The sequence below is a fragment of the Harpegnathos saltator genome, unplaced genomic scaffold (genome assembly GCF_003227715.2).
Source record: "Harpegnathos saltator strain DR-91 unplaced genomic scaffold, Hsal_v8.6 scaffold182, whole genome shotgun sequence".
NCBI lineage: Eukaryota > Metazoa > Arthropoda > Insecta > Hymenoptera > Formicidae > Harpegnathos > Harpegnathos saltator.
Window position 1 is genome coordinate 33,150 of NW_020229964.1, and position 14,066 is coordinate 47,215.

General features: G+C 44.2%; 1 protein-coding gene across 1 annotated transcript in view; it reads left to right on the forward strand.

Moving 5' to 3' along the window:
* Positions 1–5,832: 5,832 nt before the first annotated feature.
* mRpL54 (mitochondrial ribosomal protein L54) overlaps positions 5,833–14,066 on the forward strand; it is a 118,894-nt gene continuing 110,660 nt past the window's right edge. The window contains exon 1 of the mRNA XM_019845533.2: positions 5,833–6,047. The gene's annotated coding sequence lies outside the window, so the exon portion shown is untranslated. The remainder of the gene's footprint in view (positions 6,048–14,066) is intronic.

Here is a 14,066-nt window from a genome sequence, read left to right on the forward strand (position 1 = left end):
CGCTGAAAGGATCGCCGCTTCAGTGGCGCGTGAGGGAATCGCTCACGATCAGGCGAGCATCACGCCTCCGCGAATTTTGCACGAACGGCCGGATAATGCCACATAGCGCGCGGGCACACATGTACGCGCGATTGCCCGCGCGAGGGCAGCGAGCCGTTCGCTCTCGTGGAAAGCGTGGAAAGCGTGGAAAGCGTGTGGTCGATGCGCAACAGCATTTCCCAACTGCCAGGGCGGCCTACCTAATCCGGCCAGCCCGCCGCGCGCGTCGTTCTCTCGGGCTCTTTTTCCCGCTGTTCAACGACTACAACGACGACGACAGGCGACGACACCCCGAGCCGCTAGTCCTCGTCGTCGATGGAGCACGCACGAACACAGCGGTGTCGTCCAAGTCGCGGGATCTCCAATTCCGCTTGCTCGGTGCCGGACCGCGCGAATTTTCCCGTAGAATGGCGAGTTTCGCGGGGACACTGGCTCTTTAGAGAACCGCTGATCGATATATCCCGGAGAATATGTAAACGTTTCGATGTGACGCATCGCGTTTCTGTGGCGACGTGGCCGACAATGAGCGCGTTGTCGAGCTCGGACGTTATCGAGATGTATGTCTATTACCTGTGACGGATATGACGCCCACGCTCGCGGTATTGTCGCTTAGCAACCCCTCCCCCCGGGAGCGGAAGCGCGCCCTCGAATGCGAATGTCGCGCTCGCGCGATGCTCGAGATGAGGAAGAATCGAGGGAAAATTTGTGGGAGCCCTGCGGGATCTGATTACGAGAATCTCCAGTTAATGCGCCTGTTTCCCTGACGCGGGGAGAATGCCAGAACCCCGTTCGGCCCTGTTCTCCGCGTCATCGCCGCGAGAAAAATTACGAGTTCATGTCGCGTCGGCCACAGCCAGCTTTTTCTCGCAAGAGCAAGAGGACGCCGTGCCGTGCACGTCCGTTCCGAGGAAGTACAGCACGCGTCGAGTTCGAGAACGAGGAGAGGCGGAAGAAGGTCTCGAGGCGCGAGGGAGAGACCAGCGCGAACGGGAAGAAACGCGCGATGAGAGAGGACCCGAGACAATGAGCGGGTTGAGAAGAGAGAGAGAGAGAGAGAGAGAGAGAGAGAGAGAGAGAGAGAGAGAGAGAGAGAGAGAGAAAGAGAGAGAGAGGTGAAAAGTGCTAGGAAATAAGAAGAGGATAAAAGGATTAGACTGCAGACTGTAACGGGTGACAAAGGACCCGGGGCGGTTTCGAAGAGTCTCGCGGAAAAGAGACTCGACCATGAGAGACAGGAGGAGAGAGGCCCGGACACGTCCTCCGAGTTCTCGGGACGTCGTGATTTCGCGCGAAAATTCATCAGCTCCTCGGCGGCTGAAAATTCATGCGCTCCTCGAGCCGTGAACGAGCATTTCGTGGGCGTCGCATATCTCCGCGCTCGTGAGGATGGATAAATAAATTCGGACGCGTATTCGTCAGACGTTAAACACTGGACGACCCTGCGGGAAGCAGGTTCGATGCAGCGTTCCAGCCGGTCCTTTATACGCGGCATTAACTCCCTGCGCGTATACCGATGCAAATATACAATATAACGCGGTCCTGTCCCTGTGTACCCGAACGCATCTGCAACGGTAACGACATTTCGCTGGAGCTTAACTGTAATACCCGAAATATTGAAATCTCGTCCTTTATGGATAATGCCGCGTGAAACTCGAGTATTATAAGTTTATAATCCCGCGGGAATACTATGACAATGTTATCTCGCGCTATTTCGTCTGGCGCAACAACGAGGGCCGGAAGCGGCGCGATTTCTTCGAAGTGATCTGTGTCCTTGAGAGCACTCCGGATTTTCGCGCACCCTAAAACGTATATTAGAAACAATTTCTTTTCTCGTTCCCTTTTCAATCGTGTGACGTTAATTACCGAAGGGGAGATTCTCGTTCTCAGCACAAGAGCGACGGTAATTTTTATAAACATTTTTCGTAACTGTTTGAGCTTGACGATACACGTATATTCTCACGTATATTCTTGGACTCGAGGTCGAGGCGAAATTTCACATGCCGACGATTCATCGTCGTAATTAAGGTTTCCATGAGAAGATTTAAATTCTCGAACACAGTTTGCGTCTAGCCGAGTTTTAAAGTCCGATAGTCCGGCAGAAAAATTGCCGCTCGTTAGAAAATTTCGAGAGAGCATTCCAGAGCCGTACGCATCTTAAAACGTATTAGGGAAAAATGCTTTCCGCCTTCTCTTCAATCGTGAGTTAATTACTAGGAAGAGTAACATATAGGATGTATAAGCAACATGGGAGCGAGTCCCTATAGACATGACCGTCTTCTTCTTTTTGTTTATTTGCCTTACGCGTACACACTAAGAACCGAATGAATAGACGAGCAGTTCGAGGTAGTAAACACAAAAGAACAATAGCAAGCGTAACGATAATATAATTCAGACGCTCGTCGGTAGAGGTCGAGCGGGATACGGAGACGCACCGAGCGCCAGAACACCTTCGAGTCAGACTTTCGCATAATTAACTCACGCGATAATTGATTAAAAATGGCGGTCCGAATGGGTATGTGCACACTCGAACCGCTGGCTCAGATCACTTGGGTTATATCGGGCCCCCCGGGAAAACGCTCGGCGAGCCCGGTCTGGTGACCAAGAAAACATCTGAATCGGACGGATGTCGAAGGGGAAACGCACGACGACACCGGGATTAAGAGAAATCAACTAATTATGTAAGGGAACGATGCTCGACCCCGGTCACCCGATGAACATTAGAAAATAATGATTTGATTAACACTCACCAACCTTCTGCACGAGTGGCGATGGCACGACTTTTTCGGGCGTCCAACAGCGACTAACTGCCTACCTCTATCGTTTTTATGATCCGCGTCTCTATCTTCCAAACGTAAACATATCGTTTTTCCCACCATTGACCTCACTGTGATCGTTATTGGCTGCGTTATTCAGCAAAACAAAGTGATCAGTGAGCGCTTAGTGATTATTATCTGTGACTGGAGCATTCTTTTAGGTTCTTCATAGACCCAGAAGTACTTACCAATCAGGAGCGAGAAGCACTAAGCGCTCTCACTGATCATTTTGTTCTTCTGAACGCAGCCATTGTTTTTCAACGCTCCGAATGCCCATTTCGGATTTTCATATGCAATACTCACACCTCGTACGATATAAATGGTTAGCTATTAGATTAGAAGCAAGAATGAGTTCAATATTTTTATTACAATTGTGTGCTTTTCTTCAAAGGTATGCACAACAACAGATCGACGGCATTCTTTAGAAGAGGAAAAGAAAAAGGGGCGAACAAGCAAAGAAAAGGAAAAAAACGAATATACGTCTCACAGAAGGAAGATTCGTTTGGGGCAAAAATATTAAAAACGACGATAATGTACGTAAATATTTTTCACGGATCATTTTTCAATCTCGACGATATCTCTCGTGCATATTCTCGAAGCCAAAGTCGAAGCACGATTTCGTGTCTACGATTCATTGTCAGAAACTAGACTTTCACCGAGGAGGTTTAAATTCAAACATACACCGCAGTCAGCCTAGTTCCAAATCCCGATAGTTCGGCAAAAAACAAGAGAAAAGAGAAGATTGCTATACTCAAATTAGAAAATTTCCGTCAACCTGCTCATCCCTTCCTCGCGCTAAGCCTCCGAACATTTTCTATACGAGAGAGAGAGAGAGAGAGAGAGAGAGAGAGAGAGAGAAAGAGAGAGAGAGAGAGAGAAACTGAGAACGTCCACGAGTCGCAGACTCCAGCTTGACACTTTTCCCGCCGTTTCCAGCTTTCGGTTCAAAGGTTAAAGGCTAATGGCGTCACGAGAACTCCATTTGCAAAGTTAATGGCGAACCGGCACACACGCGTGCCGCACGTCATCTTATCGGGATGTTGTATGAGAGTGCGGCTTCGGCTGCAGAAAGCCCCCTCTCTCTCTCTCTCTCTCTCCCCCTCTGTCTCTTTCTCTCTGCTTCTCTCTCTGTCTCCCTTTCTCTTTTCTCCGGTCTTTTCATCCCTTTTGTACGGCCGAATGCCTGGAACGGCGACGTCGTTCTCAGAGACATAACGCGACGCGATTTCCACGATAGTTTCCGCTGCTGCACAAAGCGCTCGCAATCAGTCATACGTGTTCGATGCGGCTCGAACGACCGCACTTACCATTTGCGTCGTCAGTGTGAGCCTTCGGTAGCAGGACGGATGAGGTAATCGAACGGGTGGACACCAGCTCGCGGTCGAGCAGGACATTCAATTTGTCGAAGAAAAAAAGAAGCCCCGTCGTACATTTCGCGAAAAGCGATGAGCTTTTGGAAAAAATGACAAAAAATCGGGGAAATCTTAAATTCACCACCTTGATCTTGATCACGATCAGTCTCAATGGCGGTCCTTGATCGTTAGCCACTTGGCTGTTAGGGACGGCCCATTTGGGGATGGCAGTGCGTGTAGAAAAGCTTCTCAAGAGTGTTTTGAAGATCGCACTCTTTCTTTCACGTTCTCTCTCTCTCTTTTCTCTCGCAAATACTGCTTGATTTCCTGATGCTTTATTTGTTAGTTGCCTGGAATCAAGCGACAAGAGCAGATTTTTAAATTCTTTCTTAAACTAACCAAACTGCTAGCTGATTATTTTCCTTACGACTCAAAAATAACCGACTGCGATTGATTAACTTTCTCACTCTACCGCTTACATTTTTGGGTATGCCATGGCCCTAAGACGTGACGGTTCCATAAAACGACACGTCGAGTAAACTCGCAGCTAATGCAACAAAACAAGGCGGCCTCGCAATGACAGTGGCACACTAACGCCCCACGCACGCTAACTCCCACGCTTGGGATCGAGTTTTAGCCCGTCACTCGTTCTACTTCCTGATCCGGAATTAGTCCGGCAATTCCGCCGGTGTATCCATCAGCTAATTTATTAAAGCTCCTGTTTGTTATCGCTGGCGGAGCGGGCAAAAGGTCGCGCGTCGCGCCGGCTCGTTTCAATGCACGACGAAAAGTCGCGCACCGCCACGCACGTGCGACTGCGCCCACGTGGTAATTAATATGCTAATTTCCTCAATGAGGTAATCGACGTGTCGTTTGGGGAAGTTGATCGTTAGACGGCCGACTTGCGCTTTGGGGGGCAAGCTTTGTCAGCTGCGTCATGCAATTAATCCTTTGCGCTGTAGATTTTACAGCTTCTCTTTTCTTTTGTATTTTATAAAGTCTGAGCTCTATAAATAAACAGGAGCACGTATATTAATGTCTATACACACAAACAAAATAACATACGACATTCCCGTGCTTTTTCTTCCGTGGACTTTTAGGCTTTGTTAAATTTTGAGGCCACGAATTTTTCAAGACTACCTTTTATCAGGATTATCAAACGCATCTTCGTTCGAGAATAATAATTTTCTTAAAATATATCTCGTACCTCGCGATCTGGTAACGCGATTGGAAATGTGGCGCTCGAGTTTTAAATTCGCTGCAGAGAACGATGCGGAAAGTGTGATTTGCGATAGATTACGAATAAGAAAGTCGTTTTAACGATTATTTCTCCTCTCCAGATACATTTTCGTTCAAATGATGATTTACTTCTTGAATATATCTCGCACTTGAAATTGAGATCTGATAACGTAATCGAAAACGAAGCGATGTTCTCGGACGTCACGTTCTTTCCGATCAAGCGTGCGAAAAGAAATTAATTTCCGTTAGCCGACAGATCCGGCGAAGCCACTGGTGCGAAAACTTTAAATTAACGGCAACTTTCGTGGCTCGCTTTCAAATTGGAAGCGATGCTCAAAATTCGCCGGCGCTCCCGCTCTTGTTGTCACCTACTGAAAAGCGACTCGAACTTTTCAGGGGTACGCTGCTGGCGCTTTACGCCCCCGGTCCTTTTGAACCGCTCGCGTTTATCCGGCTCGCAAAAAAAGACGGAGGAAGAATCGCTGACGATGAAAGGAAGAGAATCAACAGAGTGAAATGGAAACCGAGGGAGGAGGGCTTCGTCGTCGTTTAAAAACTAGGTAGAGAATTCATACTGTGTGGAGAGGCGGAAAATGCAACAAAGGTAAGAGAAAAGAGAATACATGCTATAAGAGGCGCGAGGAAAGATTGCTCGAATAGACGAGTAAAGAAATAGCGTATGTGGGAATAATTGATAGACAGGTAGGCAGAAGATCGATTGAATTAAGCACAATCGTGAGCGAACATGATTATTATGGTTTGAAGGCGTCGTCTACATATTGTTGTTTTTGAATTACGAATTTTGCTGTAGCTTATGAATTTTACTGATTGATTGATTGAACGTTGATGATACTATTGATGGATCGAAAACGTTGATTGATGACAAAGTAAACATTTCTACTGGTAACGTAACACGATTATCTACGATGAATATAATTATTTTCCTTTAAAAATATATAATATATTTAAAAAATTGAATATTAATCATATACGTATATATATATATATGTATATATATATATATATATACGTACACTATTGGGGCGATTACCCTAATCAAATTTTGATTCTGCATTAATTAATTTTAACTCTACACATTCCATCTGACTTAAATTGGAGAATCAATGCACAATCTCCGAATGTAATATTACATTATATATATCGGTATACTGTCATTTCTCTATGCGGAAATGTAACCGCTTACGTTGGGACAATGTGTTACACACGTGATCATTCTTTTTCGTTAAACGACGAGAAAAATAACGTGCTATGAACGTGCGGCGTGGTTCGTGTTTAGCCCACAAGTGTTTATCTTACAAGAAGCTCGTAATATATCGGAAAAACCAAGCGGTAAGAAGATGTTCAATAATAATATTTTGAGAGTAATAACGCGAAGAGTTTGTATAAAAGTTTAATGAAAATATTTTGGAACGTCATAGTCGACTGCAGATTTTTTTTATAAATATATCGCCAGTGTAACAATTGTTATAGAAAACTTTAGTTAGTTGCGAGATACTTTAGGACGGTTTCGGGCTTTATGTTATATGTATTTTGAGAAAATGGATATTCGAAATTATTAATTATAAAATAGCTTTATATGTGTGTTTCATATATGTGTGATAAACAAATATTAATACACACTGATTACCATGTTGATCTTCGTTTGTTTGCACAAAAGCCTAATTAATGACTCAATGACCAAAAATGCGGCTAATAGATATAATTCGACACACACACACACATAGTTTACTTTATTTCGTTGACTCTATATGATCCATTCGATTTTTCATATGTAATTAATTAAGCTTTATTATACAACTCGACATATATAACTTGATTAGACACGGTAATGTCATAGTATCGGTCATGAGTGATCATCATGGTAATTATCGTGTTAATCAGTTCTACAAAGGTGGGTAATAAAATAAAAGATTGTGTATAACATAAAACACACACAAAATTTTACTTTCTTATCTCGTTATAATTCTTTCTTTTTTCTTTTTATTGATCAAGTATTTTGATAAAAAGAGCAAATTTTGATCAAAAAAGCAAAAAGGGAGAAAAATATCGCGCTTGAAAGCAAATTGTGTGTTATTAAAGAGGAAATTTAGCAGCAAGATTTAGGTCGATATTCATTGTGTCTATTTATTTGGTAAATAATAATAATAATAGCTTTATATGAAACTGATTATTCGTTTTAGATATAACAAGAGACCATTTTTTTTTATATTTGAACTCAAACATACTAGAAACTTTGTAATTTGCAGAAAAATAATAACTTAAACTAACCGAAAAAAGAAACTAATCAGAAACATAAAAGTGGAAACAATTCAAATTTGATGATTTTATATTTACGAAGTAGGTAATTATCTACCTATGCAAGAGTAAAAATATTTATTTACTTCTTCTCTATTTTTATCTAACGTTTTATTTAGTTTTATCATAATCTCTAATTTTATCTAATTCAGCTGTATTTGATTCAGTTTTATTCAACATCCAAGTATAAATCATATCGTATAAAAATTATAATAATTATTATAAAACATTACAAGACGCTTATTTTGGACTAGCTTTTGCTAGCTTTTGAACGTTAAATAGGTCTTTCATTTTCCACCGTGCTCCAAGTAGCTCGAGCATATTTTAAGAGCGCTTGTTGCGGCTTCTTTCGCTGGATGTTTACGTCATTCACTGACAAGCGACGGCTAGTTAACTTGTTAGCGCGCGTGACTTCGCCGACTGCTTTTGTATTTTCGTGCGGCGCGTACCTGTCTGTAACCGAGTTATTACCCTTCAAGCGAGTGAGCGACGGACGTACCGCGACACGTGTGCCGAGCACACGTGTCGGTGGCTCGGTTATTATTTCCGTCGGTTTATATTAAAATGTCGCGTTGGTCTCTCAAATATTTAATCGGACGTCTGCCTCGCGTTAATCAACACGGGTTCCTCCGATCGGGCTGTGTCTACGCGAGTATGTCAGTACCATGAGATGGAATATCCGGCGCAGCCGGGAACAGGACACTGGAAGTTAGGACGGGAAGTTAGGACGGAGAGCGCGGAACTTGGTCAGCGATATATTATGTACTTGCAGTCTATGTCAAATCATCATTTAATATAGAAGAGGCCTCCAATTTTAATGGACGTTTAACGAACTTGTCGAGAATGAGCTTGTAAAGATACTCGAGTCGAATTAAACCGACATTCAAAAGTTGTCCTTAGAACCGAAGAATATATCGATATTTTGCCTTTACTTCCGTTAAAATATAGATTTTTATATTTTTGGAAGTCTAGCGTTAATGAAAATTTATCAAAAGATTTATCAAGAATTTATTAAAAAATTCACCCCTTAGCAAAATCGACTCTGCTAACGATCTTTTCCTGCAATGTTGAGAAACATGATAAAATCGAAAAAAGAATTATACTCGAAAAAAAGAACTATAATATTCTCACCGTCAAAGGGCAGTAGTTTGCGATATCGTTTGTGTATTGTTTTCTATCCAGTGTCATATCTCGCGACTACCCGTTGAGTCTCCAAAATTCGATGGAACTCGCGGAGTTGATATAGAACCAAAATTTCAATTCGGTTATCCATATCTCCGCCCGACAAGCGAACTGCTTTCGCCTCGCGCTGCTGCTCGTCGAAATATGAATATATACGCGTACTTCGGCGAGAGCTTTTTCCGCCGCTGTTCTCTCTCGCTCGCTCCCGCGTCGCGTCGGACGCCGCCTTGTGCTCGCCAGTTCCCTCGTATTCGTATCCCGTACGAAGCGTATAAGTTCCGAAACTTTCCGCTGCATTTTGTAGAACGTCTGGAGTTACATGAGGTTACGCGCGCATTAAAGAATGCGTTATATTGTGCGCGCCGCTGCGTCCAAGTTGCAGCGCAGCGGTTGCTTTCACGCGCGGCACATTTTAACGTTTACCGTCGTGTTGCCGGTGCAACACGACGCCAACCGACAACTCCGGAGAGCCGGAGAGAGAGAGAGAGAGAGAGAGAGAGAGAGTTGTGATGGGCCAGGAGGAGGGAGAGAAATAGGGGGGAAATGACAGGGCCTAATGAGCAGAGAGTCGGGCGAAACGTCGAAGTGATTTTTTATTATTTCATATTTATACACGTAATAAGCATACGATTATACATCGTATTACGTATATTCATATAATATCCAGCATTCTGTACAATAAATAAAGACTCTAGAGCATCTTAAACGTAACGTCGCGCGGTTCGTGCGATTAGCATCGAATGTAGTGTACGATAATTCAACGAGCACTCTAATATCTCTCGGTTACACCTCTCGGTTACCGCGAGCACGCGACCTCTTACTGATGATGATTGTGGGCAGTTTTCACGAATTGGCGTCGCGAGTGTCTCGCCTCAACCAACGTCTCTCGCAAGTCAAGATATATATATATACATATACAGGCTACATATTCGCTCCTCGTAGTAGACTGCCACGACTTCACACGGTTTTCTTTATATAATCGCGTCCCTCCGATTAGGAGGCACCCGAACCGAGAATTGCAGCGTGATCGGTGACGGCAGACAAGCGCTTGAAATTACGTTGAAACGCACGACCATAAGTGTCGACTTGTCGTCGTCGTCGCATCCATCGAGATCGGAGATCTTGCGGAAAATCTGAAAAATCTTTCAGGGCTTGTGACGGTCCTGCCGACCGTGACTGTGAAAGGGAAGTCTGGATGACGTTGAAAGTCTTTGAAAAAGTCTCGAAAGCTACGAAGATCCTGATATGCCGATGTTCCCTGAATAATTCGAAGATGGTACGTGTAGGCGTCGCACATCACATTGAGAACGATTTCTTTTGGAATATTTACACTTCGTTAAATACCGACACAATTTGTGTATTTCGCTTTCGAGGAAACCTCTCGCCGCCCGCGCCTCCCCGGGAACGCGAATAATTGAGTGATTATTATGCATGAATTTTGCCCTCTACATGGCGTCTAGTTGTACGAATATAATAATTAAAGTAGCTGCTTATGCTCGCGGCAGCTCGTGAGACGACGTCGACGTTTAATCAACTGAAAATACTTCTTTTTCCTTTTCCATATTTTCAACAGCATTCTTTTCCGCGTGAACATGCGATTACATTAATATATGTGGCCACACAGAGACAAAATTTACAAATGAGTCATATATATATACATATATATATATATATAGAACTTGTATATAATTATATATAATTTGAATTTGTATATTTAATTTATATACAATTATATATAATTCCACATAATTATATATATATATATATATATAATCCTTCCTGCTCGGGTCGAACAGGACTTTCTGTCAAGATTGCCAAAACCATCAAGAATCACTTTTAAACTAGTTCGAAATCATTGCGCCGTTAAAAATTTGAAAACCTTTCGAGAATTGCCGGCTGCGAATGACACTCCGAGCGGTGTGAAAATCTGGGACGCCGAAGTGTCGAAAAATCTGCGAGCGTAATCCGTCGTAAGCGTTCGAGAGCGTTCTGACGGTCTGCGAAGCGATCCGTTTGAAATAATCAGCGAGCGAAGTCCAGTACTTGAAACATCTCGGAAGACCTTCGCCTTTAATTATGCAAAGCGAGCGACGGTAAACGGATTTGACTGAACGATCAGCTCCGATCACGTCGGCAGGCGTCTCGTCTCGTCCCAATCCAGAGCGGTCGTCGAGGGACGAATCGAGACGGCGCCGGGAATAATCCCTCAATAAACGCAGATATATCGAGAAAGTAACGGCTGCCTCATGCGGACGTGAGAAATGCGCGGACGATCGAGCCGGAGCGGAACGAAGCCGAGTCACGGGATCCTCCGCGTAATCGTCCCCGATATATTCGCCCGCGCGCGCGCGCGCGTGCACGTGCTCGCGTTTAAAAAGAAATATCGCGCTTAAGCTTAATTCGGAAGTGAGTATGATAAAAATTAATGGCACGGCTCCCGCCGCGGCCTCGGTCCCGTCCCCGGCGGTTAGCCGGCGTGGCCTCGTAAATTCTGCATAACGGCGCGATGTTATGGAAACAACGCGCCGTTCAGCTCGCAGCTCCGCTCGCGCGATCGATCCGGAGCCGGTCTCCTTCGAGCTATCGAACTGCACCGGGCTTAATCGCGGTCCCTCGTCCCCGGCGTAATTGTTTACTCGCCTCCGTCTGCGCCGCGCCGTGGCTCGGCGACAGGATATTAGTTTCGTTTATTACAAGCCCTCGCTTGCGATTCTCGTAGATTCGTAAGTCTAGCAAGATTCTACCAACAACGACGGCATGTCCCGATAATCGGCGAGAAATCGTTGGCTACGGGGGTCACCTTGTGCGAGACGATGAACGGGGAATCGCAAGTTACGGTCGTCGCGTCTCGGCACGTCGCCTTGTTGTATCACTTAAAATAAACATCGTTATAGCGCTCGCGAAGTAATGTTCTCGCGACCGTTTAGTCATCCCGAATTAAAGGCTACACGGAGAGAATATTACAGGTTTCTTTCACATCGATTCTCTTCGATCTCGCTAGATTCCGCGGTAGAGAAGAATATAGTCCAAGTAGGACCGCTTATCCTGCAATCTGCCAAACTCCTTATCCTACAAACAGCTCCTGTTTCTAATTTTACATTAGAATTGAACGAAACATATGAAACACTCTTTGAAAGAAAGAGAGAGAGAGAGAGAGAGAGAGAGAGAAAAAAGAAAGGGAGAGAGAGTTTACCCTTTGTAATTAAAACAGTGGTCAAAGCGTATTATAAATTTCTTTTTCCATTTTCCACTGTATTAAATTCAATAGTTGAATAAAGGAAGATTAGCCTGCAAAGAGTAATAAATTTATCAAGCGAATAACGACCAAACGCTAATATGATAGCCAGGAAATTATTGTATAATTTCATTTATAATTATACAACAAATAATTTAAAAACTGGGTTTATACATTTAGAATGATAAGTAAAAATATCGCGAAAGTTTTGGTTTTTTCTGTCTCATATTTCGCAGCATCTCTTCAACGAGATACAATAATAATAAAAGAAATAATAAACGAATGGATGATAAATTGAGGCAGAATGTCGATACGCTCCTCGGCTGCAAAATTCTCCAATAATTTTCACCGTAAAATGTTCCCCCTATATCGTGTTCCTCTTACACATGTAAAGTGTGTACATAACTGTGTCTCTCTTTCTCTCTCTCTCTCTCTCTCTCTCTCTCTCTCTCTCACACACACACACCTTCTCTCTGCCGAACCGAAAGCACAGAACGAGACGGAAGATAAAGAAAACAACTCGGGGCGAGGTCGAATAAATTGTTCGTTACGCTAACGGCGAATTTTCGTTTGGTTATTTATGTGACAGCTTATCGGATAATTGGCGCTCTTAACCAACTCTTAGTTCTAAACAACTGTAGAGAGAACGCTCAATCGTATCGCGAGATCGAGCGTTGAGTGTCCGCGCCGCTGTCTAATCTCGCGCGAATCTCCGCGAATCGGCGCGGCACAGACAATTCGCTACCTATCTATTTTATTTCGTATTACCTCCTCCTGCAAAATCAACCCTCGCGACCGTTGCCACCCCCGCGCTTCCTATTGTCATATTATATTCGCTAACGTACGACATGCATCTCACTATCTAAACATGCCTCCCTCCTAACCCGCGGCGGTTTCATTCGAAGGAACAACAACAACCGGTTCCGCCCCTTCTGGAGACGCGCTCGCGCGCGCGCGTGATTAATTAATTATTTAAAATGAACACTCTTAGATCACGCGTCTCTCCCCTCCTCTCGGCCGAATGTGACATTCGCCGGCGGAGTTTCTCCCTCGGTGCGATAGGAAGTCGTCGGTCCCGAATAATTGTTGACAAATCTCCGGAGGAACTCCGGAGTCACTTGTTTGCGCGGCCGCTTGAAAATTCCACTCGCGAACACGGAGATTTCGGCGATTTCGTTACACTGCGCGAACGAAGGGGCTCCGACGACTCCGACGTCGACACGACGATCGCGTCGTCTACGTGACTCGAACTGCGACCGGCGAATCTCGATGATACACAGGGTGTCTCGAGAGGCAGGATATTCCGTATTCGGTTATTCGTAGCGAGTGCCGTTCAAACAGTACAGGCAATTTCAGAGGGCAGTTTCGGAGAGACTTTCGTCACCGCTTCAGATGCTTGACGAAATTTGTTTGTTTGCCGTGGCCGTGTCGATTTATCAAGCCCGCGGTAATCGACAAATTTGATCGTTGAGCTTCAGGATCGCAGTTTGCGACAAACTATGTAGAAAATTTCGCGGGATCCCGTCGCTATCCCGTCCAATTTCCTGAAAAAAAAATTGTGGACTTTGGCTGGGAAAACTCACGCGGAATCAGGTCGGAAGTGTGATGTTTCAAACAGACGATTCTAAGCGGGGAAAACCGCCAAACAAATACCGTTTGATCTGCGTGAAGCGTTTACCCGAAAGATATTTTCCGTTTCCAATTTTATCTTGGCAACAGAAACCGAGCGAGATATATACGAAACACTCTCTGAAAAAAAACATTTGCTCTTTACAATTATAAATATTTAAAAAGTGTAAATGGTCAAAAAGTGTATCACATATTTTCCGCATTTTTCGATCCGTTAAACCCAATAGTTGAAAAAAAAACGACTCCCCGCGGCGTTTCATA